This window comes from Sminthopsis crassicaudata, chromosome 2 (genome assembly GCF_048593235.1).
Source record: "Sminthopsis crassicaudata isolate SCR6 chromosome 2, ASM4859323v1, whole genome shotgun sequence".
Classification (NCBI taxonomy): domain Eukaryota; kingdom Metazoa; phylum Chordata; class Mammalia; order Dasyuromorphia; family Dasyuridae; genus Sminthopsis; species Sminthopsis crassicaudata.
This window is the reverse complement of record NC_133618.1, coordinates 537,022,139-537,040,335: the sequence shown is the minus strand read 5'-3', so window position 1 is coordinate 537,040,335 and position 18,197 is coordinate 537,022,139.

Here is an 18,197-nt window from a genome sequence, read left to right as displayed (position 1 = left end):
AATAAGATACCATGTGTATACAAAAAATGCTAGTAGTATCATTATTATTGTTAATAATAATTACCTCACACTTTTGCTTTCCAAATGACTTTTACATTTATTCTTTCATCTTATCCTTTCAACAGGTAATAATGGTAATTTCCATGTATAGAGAAATATTTTACTCTTTTTCCTGAAAGCATTTTACATATATTAGCTCATGATCTTCACAACAACCTGGTAAAGTAGATGCTATTAACAACTCTGTTTTGCAGATGAGGAAACTGAGGTAGATAGAAGTTAAGGACTTGACCAGATGGCACACAGCTTGTAAGTGTCCCAGACAGGATTTGAACTCAGGTCTTCCTGACTCCAAGTCCAAGCAAGTGAATCACTGTATTATATAAAGAGCTGGGAGGAGGGTGACTAATGTTTTTTATTTGACAGAAAAGAATGAGATTTGCAGAGGTGAAACAATTTGCCCAAGGTCACACAGAGAAAACTGGTAGAATCTGGATTTCAATCCAGGTCTTCTGAGCCCACAGATAAAGGCTAGATTCTCCTTTGTCTGAGAGTGTGTGAAAAGGAGACTCCTTTCCTTTTCTTTAAAAAACAAACTAACAGACAACAGGGACAGTGGAAGGTAAAGCCCAGGATATGCATTTGGTCTAGATCAAGTTTAGAAAGGTAAGAATTTTCATAGCTCAACCAAGGGACCTGACTACTTGAATTGTCTCACCAACTTTAGTAGCAGTAGTAACATTACACAAAGCTAGATTCTACAGAAGGATAGAAAGGTATTTGTTGAATAAAAATTATCACTTTCACTTTTTATGATTTTTTTAATGTGTCTTAATTGTTTATATTCTGGTTAGGTGTCTCAAAAACGGAAGTGACCCATGCTTCTGATATTATTAGACCTGGATAATATATATTTAAAATACCAGGAGAGTTGGGAAAGCCCCCACTGTGGAGGAGGCCACAGTATCTGAACACTTATTTGAAGGAAGCTTGGGATTTTTTAGGCAAAGATGAGAAAGTGCAATCCAGCCATTTTCGTAAAGATGAACAGAAAGATGAACAGACTGGGAAATACCTAATGCATGATGTCAGCCTTTCCTTGGGACCATACGAAGACTGTGGAGTCCTGAAAGGTCTTTGATTCAAAGCCAAATTCTGCATTTGACATCTTCCTGCCCCCATGATCATCATATGTTTTAAAGATAGGTGGGATCTTAGACATCATCCAATCAGAATCCCTCATTTTATGTGTGGGGAAACTGAGGCCCAGAGAATTTAATTCATCGAAGGCCACACAGATAAGAACTAGTAGGTCCTTTCCCCTTTGCTTCTTTTTGCTATCTTTCCCAGCCCTATGTTGCTTAATCTTGCAAAGGACTACTTTGTGTTCTCTCCCCTCCCCCCCCTTGCCAACCACACCCACATGCAGTTATACCCTAAGGTTCTCCCTATTGCTCTCCACCTGTTTTCATCAAAATCAATGTTTCTTACCTGCAGTTATCAGGAAGAACATAATCTTACTAGACTAATATTAATGTTAATGACTGGTAGTTGGAAGTTAACTTAAATGACTCCTATTGGTAGAATGTAAGGAAACATGATAGAAATGAAATGAAGAAGTTTAGGCAGTACAGAAGTGAGATATGGAGAGAAGAATCTTCTGTCAGAACCCATAGGCAATCACTTATTCCATTTGTGTCTGAGGGCAGGTCAGAGATAAGTAAGATTATTCATCCCCTCATATGTTCCCACTCCTGCTGTTGCTCCCATTGCCTATATGCCCTCAGTCCTCAAGATGCTCACTCATATAATGCTTCCACATAATCTCCCATCCTCAGCTGGGATGACCAGATGTTCACGACATGTGGGTGACTTCACCAGGATGAGCTCAGGTATGCATAGGAGTTTATCAACTTGTTATGGTTATTAGCTAAGGGTCCTTTTAAGATCCAGAAATTATAAGTTTCTCAGGTATGTGGTTCTGTGGAGAGAGTACTAGACCAAGGTAGCCTCTAAGCCCTGGCTTTGTCATTTACCTTACCAGGTGGCTTTGGGCAAGCCATTTCTCCCTTGCGCACCTCAGTTTCCTCATCAGTTAAATGAAGGAGATGGAATGTGATGTTAGAACTAGAAGGATCTAAATGAAGAGAATGGGGGATTATCTCCAAGAGAGTAATGAGGCACTGTGTGTAGATTCTTGCCTTTCATGACTGACTTAAAAAAATGAATGCAAAGGTCACTCTTTCCCTACCAACAATTAAGATGCACACAACTTTGCAAACAATTGCACACTTTGGTAGTCTATCCAGGTGAATATCTAAAATGTTCTAAGTGTTTTCTTGCAATGAATGAATTTTATTTTTAATAAATAAATAATACTTATTATAATAATATAATAAAATGTAAATAGTAGAATTCTACATAGTTACAGACTGGGGAATATCAAATGCACAACACCTTTGGGACTAGACCAAATAATGTATAAACGAGAGTAATGTATAATGATAGAAAGATGGGTTGAAACCAATCATGAAAGATTTAAACTATTGAACAAAGGGGTTTTTCTTTGATCTTAGAAGTAAAAGGGAGACATTGGAATTTATTAAGTAGGGAAATGATATCTTCAGACCTGTGTTTTTAGGAATATACTTTGGCAACTGTGTGGAAGATGAATTGAAAGGAGGGAGACTGGAGGCAGAGAGAAGAATTAGGAGGCTATTGCAAAGGTCCAGCTGAGAGATGATAAGAACCTCAACTTGGCTGATGAATGAGTAAAGTGTATGGGAGGCTTCGAGAGCTGTTGTGATGGTAGAATTGATGAGGCTTGATAACCAAGAGGTTATCCTTGATTTCTCCTGACACGTCCTGACCTTACCAAGAAAGGTAAGAGAAAATGATTAGTTGTGGATGATTCTACAGTTTCAAACCCATGTTACTGGAAGGTTATTAGAAGGTTCTGCCTTTGGCAGAAACAAAGAAGTTAGGAATAGGGAATAGGGTTGAGTTTTTGGGAAAAACAATGAGTTCTATTTAAGATATATTGAATTTGAGATGCCCGTTGTTCATCCCATGGGAGATGTCTTCTAGGAGTTGGTGATGTGGGACCAGATCTTAGGAGAGGAGCTAAGAGTGGTTGTATTACTCCGGTAATCGCCTGCATAGAGATTATAACTAAATCCATGGAAGTTAATAAAATTGTCAAGAGAAAGAGGAAGAACTCTCTAGATAGGAATTGACCATTCCAGGGAAAAGAAACAACTTGAAAAGTATAGGATAGAGCAAAGCTTCTTAAACTTGCAACCCCATATGTCATTATGTAATTGAATGTGGGGGTTGTGAAATTATGATTTATTATCAGTACATGTTTGATTTGTACAACTATTTTATTTACTTATATGGAGTGACATAAAAATTTCTTGGACAAAAAAAGGGGTCATGAGTGGAAAAAGTTTAAGAAACTCTGGGATAGAGAACTGAGAGACTGTGGACCAGAGTGGAATCTTGCCTTTACAAAAGATCTTTGTGGCGCTCCCACATTCTGGACTGTCTCTGGGCTCTCCTGAACAGTGCCCAGGCCTGACTTGGAAAAGAAAGCAAAGGAAATGCAAGAGTCTACCTCCTTAATGAGACATTTGTTATTACTGAGAACTAGTTAATAACAAGGACAAAATTTTGATCTTTTTTTTCCAGACATACTTAAATGGGCTTGTGATCTCACACAGCTGAATGTTCCTTCCAGTGATGTAAAACACAGTCCATCCATGCTTGTATATATTGTGAAATCCTTATTCACATTCTCCAGTGAGTTTGCCAAGCCAGAATCTACCCAGAATGTCGAAGGTCATCCTTGATTTCTCCTGACACGTCTAGGATACCAGTATAGCTCTTGGACTATTCTTTTGACATATCTTTAACTCACCATAGGAACAATTTTTCTATAATGAATTTTCAGCTTTTAATATTTCAGTTGTCTGTGTAGCTAGATGGTGCAGCAGATTGGGCACTGGAATTGGGAGGACCTGAGTTCAAATCTGGCCTCAGACATTTAAGACTTAATAGCTGTGTGACCCAGGGCAAGTCACTTAATCCCAGTTGCCTCACCTCCTCAATTTTTTGAGCTGGTTTATTGTATCATTAAAAAAACCCAAAACTTTCTTTGTTTTTGTTTTTCTATCTCTCTTCTTCCCTTTTTGCTTCCTTTCATTGGATTGTAGAACTTAGAGCTAAAGCCATAACAGCTTTCTAATTTGATAGAGAAGGCATGCTCCTTTCTTCTCTCCTCTTCCTCTTCTCTCCCACCTTTTTCTTCACCTTTTTTTCTGTCATTTTCTCTGTTTCTTTCTCTTTTTTTCTATTGCCTTTTTCTTTTCCTTTCTCTCCTTTTCTCCATCTTTCTTTTGCTTTTATATCCAAGTAATCTGACATAATTGGCTCTCTGAAATTCTATGATACCCAGTTTGGGCAGGTCAATCCCATGACTAGTTTCTCTCTTCCTTTTCCAATTATGCACTTACACTTGACTTTATCTGTCTTGTGAAATTACTATGCCAAATACTGACTCTCCAAAACATCCCCCTTCAGTGACATCCATCACACTTCTGCATTTTTGGTCAAGATGGTTTGTATTCATGAAATGAAAACTATTTTAAAAAAATCAATCTAAGCAAAATATACCTGCAAAGCCAAGTCTGCTGCTTTTATAGGACCACTTTTTTTGGGTTCACATTATTGATTTGAATGATCATAATCAAAGCTTTTGTAGTAGTAAAGATAATTTAAAGTTGATATATCTGTTAACAGGCACTGAGACTACACCTCGACTCTCTTGAGTTTCATCTTAGGTAGCAACCATGACTTGTGACTTGTGACTTTCCACACTGCTATCTGCTTGTACATCATACACAAAATACAGAAGCTTTGGACATACTGTTCTTCTAAAGACAAATCCATAATTCCTGGATCATTTATTTCATTTCTACTTAGAAGGGACACTGACCAGAATCTATTCAGTGACCACTCTGTGTACATAACCTATACCAAATCCGGGAAGTTACATCATAATCTACATTTGTCAGGCCACAAATATGTACAGCATCTACAGTAAAGATATCAAAGGGAACGGCTACAGTGGTAACACAAACAGTCACTCTCGATGGATAAAGAAAGCATCTCTTTGAAGAAGAATTATATTGCAGCCTAAAAGGATAACTTAAAAAAACTTGTGAGATTCTTCAGAGTAACATTTCTGTATAAAGTATTTTGCCCTCCTTAAAAGAATCTTCATATGGATGAACCCAGGGTATGCAATATATTGGAAGATTTCAGTGTTCATCATTGTATCAATAATGTAACTAACAATTTAAAATGTATCATTTTAAATATATAAAATACTTTTTTGCCATGAGTATGTTTTAATAAGGACAAAAATTAGAGCAGTTAGGTGGCACAGTGAATAGACCCTGTAGTCAGGAAAACTTGAGTTCAAATCTGGCATTAGACACTTACTAGTTGTATGATCCTGAACAAGTCACTTAATGTTGATTCCCTCAAAAAAATCTGTTTTTAATAATAATGTTGCTGCTGTATTCCTGTCTTATTTCTCAAATAAATTCTAAACTGTGAGAGGGCCAAATATTATCTACACCAGGTGAAAGTTGCAGAGCACAATCCTCAAGAAAAGCTTGGAGATACCAGCTGGGATCTCAGCCAGGGGTGCATGTCAGAGATGCATTTCTAGGTCTCAGACACATATGTGATGACCCCCCCGTATCAGGACAGGTGAGCAACTGCACAGAAACAGGATAGATGAATAACACCAACCAAGATGTTGGTGCTTCTATTTGGACCTGGGCAGGACTCAGGATGTCTAGGAATAAGCAAGAGAAAGTACATTATTTAAACATGTCCCAAGTGTGAAAAGGTTGGAGGCAAACAGACCTCAACTGATGAAAGCAGGTAGCTATGAGTCTTGGAGACCCAAAACTATACATTGACAGTGAAAAAAAAAATCCCACATATAAAAGTCAAGTGCAAGTGCATAATTGGAAAAGGAAGAGAGAAACTAGTCATGGGACTGACTTGCCCAAACTGAGTTAGAGGAAGGAAAGCAGTCTACCTTCTGGGATCAAGTTAGGAAAGTTTTATGGGGAAATATCATAGAAATTTCATAGACCTAGATAACAACTTAGCAGTCAACTAGTTGAGCCTCATTAATTTGTAGATGAAGAAACTGAGACTCTGAGAATGGTTAGGTGACATATGAATTTATACACGTGGTAAATGACAGTGTTAGCTTTTTGACCCAGGTACCCTAACATCAAATTGAGCACTGTTTCTTCTATTCTATTGGGTGATCCTTTTCTAATGTCACAAAATTGATTCCAAAATTCTTCAGAGAGACCTTAAGACTGTCCTTGTTGTATTGCTTCTTCTGACCATCATGTTAATACCTTCCTTGGATGAAGTCTCTGTAAAATAGTCTTTTAGAGAAATATACATTTGGCATTTAAACAACGTGGCCACCTCTTTGGAGTTGCCCTCTCTGTAGTAGAGTTTGAGTGCTTGTCAGTTTAGATCAAGAAAGGACCTCAAATGATTTTAGAAAGACCCAAGAAGACTTACAGGAACTGATGCTAAGTGAAATGAGAAGGACCAAGAGAACATTGTACACAGCAACAAGATTATGTGATGAGCAACTATGATGGATTTGGTTCTTTTCAACAATGTGGTTATTAAAGTCAATTCCAATAGACTTGTGATGGAAAGTGCCATCCACAACCAGAGAAAGAACTATGAAGACTGAATGTGGATCAAAACATAATATTTTCACATTTTTGTTGTTGTTTGCTTGTTTTTTCTTCATGTTTCCACCCTTTTGATTGGATTTTTCTTGTACAGCATGAAGAATATGGAAATATGTTTAGAAGAATTGAAAATCTTTAACCTATATCAGATTGCTCTCTTTGGGTGGAAAGAAAGAAGGGAAAATGGAGAAAAATTTGGTACACAAAATTTTGCAAAGGTGAATGTTGAAAACTATTTTTTCATGTATTTGGAAAAATAAAATGCTATTAAAAAAAGAAAGGATTTCTATGTTTGGTACCTTATCTTCATAGATGATCTTCAAAATCTTCCCAAGATTCTGAACAGCACAGCACTGAAGTCTTGTTAATCAAGAGTTGATTGATTTATTAGAGTATTGGGTGGGTGATTTCAAGAGATTTGTGAGTGATGGGAAATTGGTATCTGTGTGATATTAGGTAATGGAGGAAAAATATTTTCCCTACTTCTCCTTTTCTCCCTGTCTCTTTCTCTTTTTCACTCTTTTGCTCTGTTTCTTTTTTTCTCCTCTCTTTTTTCTTCTTCACCAAGGGGTTTTCACAGAATTAACTCTCAATTATCATTATGTAGATTTTCTATGACAAATAGTGATTCCCAAATAAGTTTTCTCTTTCATACCCTTCTGGGCCCACCTCCCCATTCACAAATAAGCTGGTTTTATTCTCAAGGAATACAAGCACTGTGTCTGTCTCTGTCTCTCTGTTTCTCTTGCTCTGTCTCCCTCTATTTGTTAGTTGGGTGTTTTAATTAGTAAAAAGCATTGAACTGGGGTTCAAGAAGGCTTAATATCCTTCATCAGATCCTTTGCTGTGTGACCCCAGATAAGTCACTTTACTTAATCATAAATCTTTATAAATAGAAGAGGAAAAAGAGGAGTAAGTTGCAAGAGAAATTCAAAAACCCCCAGGAATATCTTGAAAAGGAATGGACTCTTCTTTTTAATTCCAGATTCTGAGTCTTCTCAGATGAGTTCTTCAGAACACCTACAAAGCTGGCCCATGTCTTCTTTTTCTGCTCAGATAGCAAGCTTAGGCTTGAAACACTGATCTTGAAGTTGAGCTTACTCCTCTCTCTCTTCTCCCTATCTAGCTAGATTAGGATTCTGAAGAAGTGCTCACTCAGTCTGGTTGAGCATATCTGGAAATACCACTTTTCTTTGAAAAACTGTTGCTGAATCTCTTTCCCTAACTTTTCCAGCTGTTTTTTGTCCTCATACATGATCTAGAAATAAACATTTCTGGACCGATCCACAGCTGGAGGCAAAAGCTATTTGGCCTGTGTGCCTTTGACTTGTTATTTGGATAATGAATATTTCCAGGACCATTTTTTCCCCAGTTCATTAGAATGTGTAGCAGTGAGTACGAAAGTTGATATATTATCTGACTTTCCTTGCCTTCATTGCCCCCCATCAGTCACCATTTTCAGGGCCAGAGAGTACCTGGAATTCTGTCACTCAGTCTCTTTTATGGACTACCTTATTATTATTTTTAAGGGGCACTTTTTTGCAGTGCATGAAGTGCAGGGCAAGAAATCAGGAGATCCTTAGGTAGCTAGGTGGCACAATGAATAGAGAACCATGACTAGAGGCAGGAAGACCTAAGTACAAATCCATCCTCAGATACTTACTTAGCCGCATGATTATGGGCAAGTCACTTGACCCAGTTTGTCTCAGTTTCCTCATCTATAAAATGAGCTGGAGAGAGAAATGGCAAATAACTCTAAGTATCTTTGACAAGAAAACCCCAAATGGGGTCATGAAGAGTTGGACATGATTGAAATGACTAAACAATAATGCTGACATGCTTGAATCTGGCCTCAGTTCCTTACTACCCCGGGAAAAATCAGTGCTGTCCTGCATGCAACAGGGGTAATAATAATAACTACTTCACAGGCTGAAGAGCCAGTTGGGGTAATATGTGCTATGAAATGTGCTTTGTAAATCTTATAGCATTAGAAAAGGTTTAGCTATTGTTATTATCATGCAAATTCAAACAATAAAGCTACATAAAACATGCCAATTAATCAAATATTTCTGAGCATAATGGGGATGGACTTATTCATCATACATGGAGAGTACTTCAGCCTTTATAAAACCTTTGTGGAGTAACTACTACTTACTACTTGTGCTGATAAATTTTACTCCCCAACTAGGCTATTACATTTTTCTTGAAGACTCTAGAAGGTAGATATGAGTGGTTGGGGACACTAAGGCAGTTCCATTTAAATCACAGATGTGGAAGACAGATTACCCTTATCATGCATGTCTCCATGTATTAGGTACCAAACAAAGGAAACCTGTTATGTTTCCCCAGGAGGCATTAGAGAGATCAGGCAACAGATCTTTGATCTGGAGAGAAATTTGATTAGTCCTTCTTAGACAGGAGAAGAAATGAACTGCCAGGTGACTAGAAAATGTCTGGAAAGTATTGAATCTGAGGCAGAATTTCCTTAGAATCTGCATATCCAACATCTTGGGAAAATCTTTGCAAAGGAGACAAGGGAGATTCTATCCCCTTGTTCTTTCATGTTATTCTAAATGTGTTTTTGTCCCTGGGCCAGTGGGAAGGAAGTTTTTCCTTAGATTGAGCCAACATAAGTTTAGTATTTAAATCATCAAGTGTTTTACAATCAAAGGATCTGAGAGTTGGACAGATACTCAAAGAACATCTTGTTCAACCTATTTCCAAACAGTAATAGCCTCTATAACATCCTTGGTAAGCAGAGCTATAATTAGGGATTTTTGTGTTTTGAGGTGAAGGAGAGGATCATCAAGGGAAGCTTACCTTCATCACAAATCTGACCAATTACTTACTCTTATTCAATGATTGAACTGACTTCCTGTTGCCTCTAGAATCAAATATAAAATCCCATTTAGCTATTAAAATCCTTCATTGTCTTGCTATATATAGCCCATGTTCACTTGTTGATTAATCGTTAGCTTTTTGTCTGTTCCTCATACACATCAGTCCATCTCTCATTTCCTTGTCTTAGCACTGGCTGTTTCCCCAGCCTGGAATGCATTCTTTCCTTATCTCCATCTCACAGAATCCCTTCAGCTGCTAGAATAAATGTATCTGCACTGAGCTACTTTATTTGGGTTTATTCTCTTTATGCTGTACATAATTTTATGTTTGCCGTGCATTCTTTCTGTAGCCTTCCCCATCAGAACATAAGCTTTTTGCATGTAGAAGTAGTGTCATTCCTTGGTCCCAATACAATGCCTGCCTCAGAGAAGATGTTTAATAGATGCTTACTAATGGATTGAGATAGTATTCCATAGGGTGTCTTTGGTTCTCTCTAAATGTTAGTGTTCTGGGGCAAATCCCCCTCCTCCACAAATTTTAATTCTGTTGACAGGCAGTAATCTGGTGTCCATCTGAAGGTACTTATTTGTTGGAAAACATACTATCTGCTGAAGTAGACCCTACCATTTTGAACAACTTTAATTATTGGGAGTTTGTTGCATCTATTGAGCCAAAATCTACTTCTTTGAAAGTCACACCCATTGTTTCTGGTTTTTCCTTCAATGCCAAGTAAAGCATGCCTAATTCCTTTTCAACGTAGCAACCTGTCAAATACTTGACAGTGATGGTGTCCTGCCTAAGGCTCCTGCTCTCCAGTATAAACACCCCTAGTGCTTCTCAGCAAGCCTTAGATGGTACAATTCTGACATCCTTCATTATTCCAGTAGGCCACCTCTGGGTGTGCTTCAGCTTGTCAATGACCTTCCTACAATGAGCCTAGAGCTGGGTGTGTTGCTTAGTTGTGGTCTGACTAGGGCAAAGGGCTATGGGACCATGACCTATCTTGTTCTGAAGGAATGAAGGAAAGAACCACCATTTATTAAGATCTTGTGCTTTAGAGATATTGTCTCATTTGATCTTCACAGCAATCCTGGGGGATAGGTGCTATTATAATCCCTATTTTACAGTTGAAGAAACTAGGCAAGCAGAGATGAAATGACTTGCCTGGGGTCATACAATTAATAAATGTCTGAAGTCAGATTTGTACTCAGGTCCTCTTGATTCCAGGCCTAGCACTCTATTTACTGTGCCACCTAACTGCCCAAGAGTCTAATTTATTCATTGTTTTCAGTCATGAATGATTCTTCATGACTCCAATTGGGGTTTGCTTGGCCATTTCCTTCTCCAGATCATTTTATAGATGAGTAAACTGAAGAAGATAGAGGTTAAGTGATTTGTCCAGGATCACACAACAAGTAAGTATCTGAGGAGAGATTTGAATTTAGGAAGGTAAACCCTGTAATGTCGGAGAAACTGAGGCAAGATAGAGAGTAGAGAATATTTAATAGTTTATTAAATGGAGAGATATACTGGGATCAAATGGATCTATGGTTTGGTCTAGGGCTGAATGAGACTATCGTCTCCAAGAATCCAGCAAACAATGTGAGTTCTCAATGACATATATATGTGGCTCAGATACAGGGGGTAGAGACAGACAGGGATGGAGTCAGGGTGCTAAGAGCAGGACTCTGACAGGGTGGGGTGACATAATGGGGGAAGGAACCCCAGACATGGGAGAGGCATCTTGATAAGATGGTATCTTGACGTTCCGATGGCTTGGGATGAGGAGAGGCATTCTGATATTCTAAAACATAAGATCTTTTATCTTTATCAAATATTCTGATAAAGAGGAAACTGAGGCAGGACTGAGGCAGGATAATTAGGGAAACTGAGTAAGGACAATAAAAGAGAACTGTGGCATAACAACCTGAGGGTGAATTTGAATTCAGATCTTTCTGACTACCTAGTCTGACTGCCAAATAACTTCTTTGGAATATTTTGCTTCTATTAATATTGTTTAAGATCGCATAACTTTTTGGTGGTCATGTCATAATTATAACTCAGAGCTGATAGTCTGCTAAAATCCTCAAGTCTGTTTTACATGAGCTTTATTGCCTAGCCCCATCCTTTCTATCCCTCCATTGTAAAATCACAGATTCTTAAGCTAATCTTAATATGTAAGAGATCATCTAAGTCAGAGGTGTCCAACTGAGATAGAAACATTCTTCTGGGCTAAATATTCACTTAGAAAATCCTAAATTAACATTTATCTAGGTTTTATTGTATTTTTATTTATTTTATTAAATATATCCCAATTACATTTTAATCTGCTTTGCCTGAATTCAGCAGTTGAATTTGAAATTCTGAGCTAGTCTGATCAATACCTGAGCAGTATATCAGTGGTCATCCAGAATGCATTAGCAGAGAGGTCCTTGCTGCCTAAGAAGGTGGGTTGTCTCTTGCTAATTCATTATTAATCATTAACTTCAGCAGTTTCTTGGCTTCTTCTTCATAATTTGCCTTGACTACATGTATATCTATGCCAGAATGCTAATCTAGAAGTCTGAAAAATTCAGTGCAAATCTGGCTTTCAGTACTTAATTGCCTTGTGACCTTGGACAAATCACTCAACTGCTTTCTTTCTCAGTTTTCTCAGCTATCAAATGTGGACAGCAATACCTCACAAGGTTGTTGTGAGGCTCAAATGAGGTAATATTTACAAAGCACTTAGTGTGTTCTTGGTATATAGTAGGCCTTTAAAAAATGTATTTCCTTCCTAATATGTAGCATTATTCTATTTTTTTTTTAGAAAACCCAATTATTTTTATCTTAATGTTAAAGAGAAACAAACAAATAATCAAATTAACCTACAAAAGAAGTAAAATCTTACCGAAAACTCTTGGCTTATAACAAAATATTATCAAGTGAATTAATAAAAAATGAATAATCTAAAAGATGTTAGTTCTATGTCTCCTTCAGAGACTATCTAAAATTCTGCTTTTTTGGGGGGAAGCATGTGCTTTTTTGTTGCTATTTACTTGTTTACTGATTTTTTAAACTTTTTTTTATTGTTTACTTGTTTAATTATTGTCCTTTGTGATGTTCTTACAGGTTTTTCCCTATTTGCATATAGTCTTCATATTTATCAGAAAATGAATGTGTGTTAGTAGATTAAGAACCAGCCTTGAACCCAGGATGTCCTCAATTTAAGTCTCACCCCAATACATATTAGATGTGTGATCTTGGGTGTGTCCCTTAATTTCTAACTTGCAGAGGAGGCATCTGTTGCATTGTGGATGGGAGTTTTCTCATCCAGTTCACTATATGAATGGAATCACCAAGTCTTGTCCCTATTACTATCTTTTTTTTATTTTTTATTTTTAATGGCACTTTGTAAAGGGCTGAAACTCTTAAAAGGTGTGCTTGAATCAGATGACCGATTACCAATTGGACAATAACTATTAGCATGTTTGGAATCTCTCTTCTCTCAATTAATGCTGGCTCAATGTTAAGAGAATTGGAGGTAAGGATTAGGGGGTGGAGTGAGAGAGGTGAGAGAACTTCACTTGGCTTCAGGAGGAGGAAGAGAAAAGTGTGGAGATTCTGGACTCTAGAATCAAGGAAGGAACCTTGGCTAAATTCCTGGCAATTTTGTCCATTTCCTTCACTTCTTCCCCTAAAGACCAAGGACTTTTGCTTATCCTGACTCTGGCTGATTCTGAGACCTCCAGGGACCTAGCCCAGAATTTATAGCACTTTATTATTTTATTTGAAAGACAATTAGATATGCAAAGGTTCTAGCATTCCACGGGCTGCTTGTAGCCCTCAATAGTCCCAAGTGAAATTGGAACTAGATTAAAAAGCAATTAGTAAATATTTAACAAAATAAATAAAAATATGATAGAACATAGATGATGTGAATATGTAGTTTTTAAAGTCACTATGTGGCCCCACAAGAATCCTATATATATAATGACCCTGTATCTATTTGAGTTTGATATCACTGATATAAAGGAGACAGTCATCCTTAGAATTAGGAAGATCTCTAGACTCATCTTGTCTTGAGACACACTAACTGTGAAAGCTGGAGTAAGTCACTCAATTTCTTACTGTCCTAGATAATTCTTTCCCCCCCCCCCCCAGGCAGTTAGGGTGAAGTGACTTGTCCAGGGTCACACAACTAGGACACGGTAAGTATTTGAGCCCATAATTGAACTCAGGTCCTCTTGACTTCAGAGTTAGTGCTCTATTCACTGCACCACCTGGATAATTCTTTAAGACTGTTGCCAGTTTCCATGGGAGAGCTAGGAGTTTCCAGATCAGGAATTCTCCACCCTTATCAAGCCACAGATCCAGAAAAAAGCAAGCAATTCTCTCCTCCTCCCCCCAAGCTCCAAACTCGATAAGGTGTTATATTAAAATGTCATCATTTATTTAATCTCCAGTCTTTGGTCATCAAAGTTGCTTCCAATGATTCTGCTATTGCAAACAAAGAAGTGTTGAGATTTAGCTCTCAGCATCCATCTGCTACTTACTACCTGTGGGATCTTGGACAAGCCATCTAATCATTTCCCCTTATTTTTTCAGCAGCAACATGAAAAATCTGGTTTGCATGACACCTAAGGTTTCTTCCAACTTCAGATTCCATGATTCAAGGACCCCCCACCCTCCAGAAGCCAGAAACAAGATCATCCTATGGACCTCTTTCACCACAGAACACAAATGTTTCCTCTGCAGGCTGGCTGGGAGTTTTTTGTGCACATCGTTTTTCATCTACACAACGAAAGAGCTTCTTCAAAGGTAATTGCTTCCAGTAGGAAAATACAGTTTAAAAGAAAAGACTATTCTTTGGATCTTTAGTTTTCTTTAGAGATTGGCAAAACCCCTGATTTTTGGTTTTCTTTCCTTTACATGATTCTACTTCTTGAATTAAACTTTGCCACAGTCTGACAGCTCTGGCTCCCACATCTGCAATTCTACCTCTGGCATCTCACACAGCAGGGATTTCCAGAGAACTTTCCTTTCTTTACATTCTACTAAACATACCTGCCATTTAAATAATCATGAGTGTGACTATCGAGGCTGGAAGAAGAGCTGGAAATTCAGTGGCATCCAATATTTCCCGTTGCTATTCTGATCAAGAGTCCCTCTATCTTATTCTATCTCCACCCTCTCAGTCTGCAGCTGTGATGACATAGAGGGATGCAAAAGAGGCACCCTTTTGGACCTGACCTGTAGAACATCTTCTAACTGGATATCGCAATAAGCAACTGAAGGCATGGAGTTGTCACCATTTCATTCTTGGACTTTAGGACTGACTTGGAGTTCAGCCACAGTTTTCCTAGGGACAAAGCTACAGAACTTTCCCCTCAGTCTCTCTCTATTGCCCTCAGGCAAAAATGGGTCCTTTTGGGAATTGGAGCAGCTTCCGTTCAGGAGAGAGGTAGCTGGAGGAGGCCGAGTACTGAGTGGAGTCTTGGATGGTCTTTGTTCAAATCTTGTCTCTGATAATTTACTAGCTCACTCATCTTTCCTGAACCTTAGTTTTTGCCATTTGTAAAATGGTGATAATAATAGCATTTACCTCCCAAGGATCAAATGAATAATGTATGTAAACTCTAAAATACGATATAGCCAGTAGTAGTAGTAGTAGTAATAATAGTAGTAGCAGTAGCAGCAGCAATAGTAGCAGTCGTAGTAGAAGTAGCAGTACTGGTGTTGTCATGATAGGGAATTTCCCCATTGCCCCTCGGAGCATTTTCAGTTTGGATCTGAGACTTTGGAACCTTGGAGATTATGGGAGTTCGCAGGGTGGGAATAGGTGAAAAATGATCCCTGGTTCTTATCACAAGTTTCAGATGACACTGGAGTGTGCAGACACATGCATTTGGTAAGACCTAGTAGATGCAGCTTCTCTCAGCAGGACCAGTGCATGTGCATATACTTCTCTATTTTATTATACATATACTGTCAGGTTCTGACATTGGGAGACACTGGACAAGTATTAGACAAGTGGAATGACCAATGGACTAAGAGTCAGGACATCCTAATTTAGGATCATAGGATCCTATTTAGTCCTAAGTTTGTCCCCAAAGTGTGACCATGAACAAGTCATTTCCCAATCTGAAGGATGAAGCAGTTGGATTAGCAGAAGGCTAATAAGGTCTTTTCCAGCTGTTTGGTACTCTAATGAAGTAGAGAGCTCTGAGTAATCATTTTCATCCATCTTTCATGGGGCCAAGATTCAAGAGTGTTCAGGAGACATTCCCAAAGTGAGTTGTCCATTTCTCCTGGTCAGCATTTCCTTTCTTAGTGATACTCTCCACTTCTGAACAATTGCCCAACTAGTCAGAGAAATGAAATGGAGAAGGGATCTTTGAGGATGCTGGGAGGGCAGAGGGAATGAAAGAACTTGGATGAAATATGGATAATGTAAATATAACTCAGGAAGACCTGGAAAAATATTACCCTGAGTGTGTACGAATTTTAAAGGAGCTGGATTCTCTCCCTTCCAGCCCATGGAAATCCAAATTCTGGCCAGGAAGCAAGTCTGCTCACACATTACCTTTAGTGCTTATGGATGAAACTAACTAGGGGAAGATTAGAACATCTTGAACCACTGTTTTACCTACTTTTTCAGGACTGCAATAATCCTTTGAACTTAGAGATGGGGAAAACAATGGTGAAAAAAAGAGAGGAAGAATCATTACTGGACCTAAGAAAAGTAAGGAGCTGCCCAGGCTACATCTCAGAAAGCCTACAATGAGGAACACTTTTAAAGAGGACTTTTTAATTTCATAATTCTGATGTAACCCGGGCCTTTAATCTTTTTTTGGTGGTGTTGTTATTTATCTTTAGGCCTAAGGGATATCCAGTGTCAAGTAAATTGGACTTCTTCCCCTATGCCATGAAAGGGATGCCAATGAGTGATAAGTCTGAGTGATAGCCAAGAAGCCTGTATAAAGTCTAGATTCTATTACACAGAAAGCATCCCTTCTTTTTTTTCAATCCTTCTTTTTTCTTAAAATTCAGATTAACAAACCAGTGACTATAGATGGACCACTCTTGGATGGCCATGTTTCCATATATGCTAACATGTGAGCAAATATAGGTGAGACACTTCTGGACAGTCATATTTCCCCATGCACCAATATGTGAGTGACATTGGGTGAGCAACTCTGGGATGTCATGTTTCCATACATGCTAACATGTGATTGTATGAACATGATTCTACATATGCTAACATGTGAGTGGCATTAGGTGAACTACTCTTGGATGGTCACATTGTACATGTACCATCTAACTGCCCCTTTAAGGAGAAAAGAAGCACTAATGATTTGTGGAACCAGAAAAGTCTTCCTTTATGAAATGAGGCTATTGAGTTGGGAAGGTTGCAGGTGAAGGAAGGAGGAGAAGAGCCCGGTTTGTCCTGATTGCTGCTTCTCTAGTCCCAGACATGAATGGAAGGATTATCAGACCTAATAGTAATACCTTCACCCCTAAGACAATTCCAAGGGCTAAACTACTGAGAGAATATAAGATCTGAACTCCAACTTTGGCCAGATCCTGCTGACTGGTTGAAGTGGAAAGAACATGAAACCTGGGGTTGGGAAAACCTGAGTTTGAATCCTGTGAGGGACCAAAAGTTAGCCTTACTGTTGAATGACTCTAAACAAGTGGCGTAATCTCTTTGAGACTGTTTTCCTTATCTATAAAATTCTGAAATTGGTTCCCTCCCTGCTTTAAGAATCCATCTCAGCTGCTATCTCTTTCCTAAACTCCCCAGTTCTTAGAACTCTCTCTTTCTCAAAATAATTTTGTTTATACTTCATATTTACTAACATAGGTGCGAACTATTCCCTCCTCCCCCTAGTAGAATTTAAGCTCTTTGACGGCAAGGATTGTTTCATTTTTGTCTCTGCACCCCCACAGCACCTAGGACAGTGGCTGGCACATGGTAGCTGCTTAATAAATCTTTATTTTGTTGAAAAGCATTGAGCCAGACAGCGGAGATAGATTTTGTAGCGAAACAAGACGTATATTAAAGCCTGTTTTATGAGCCATAAGCCACAGAAGAAAACTGATTAGAACTCATGGGAATCCCGCATGAATAAAAGCTCTGCCAGAAGATGAGCCCAAATGTAAACCTTGGATTCTTTGGAATTCACATCTACTTAGGGAATTATTTTCCCAGACCTTTTTAGATCCTGTTTACATTTCCTATATTCACCCCAAGGAATGTTATACAAATAACCCTCCAACAGTAGGTTAGTGATAAATCTATAGGATTTTTTTCTCAATAACAGGTACACTAGAATATGTTGGGTTTGGGGGCTCTTCCTCTGCCTCCTTCCTGGGCCTGTGGCCTCATTTTTTGTGGGAAGCCTTTTCTCAGTGCTGCCTTTCTCCTTAAAGAAAGAGCTGAGCAGTGAAGCAGTTAAGTGGCCCAGTGCATAAAGCTCCAGGTCTGAAGTTAGAAGACTCATCTTCAAGAGTTCAAGTTCAGCTTCAAACACTCCTTGACAAAGACACTATCTTTGCCAAGAAAATCCC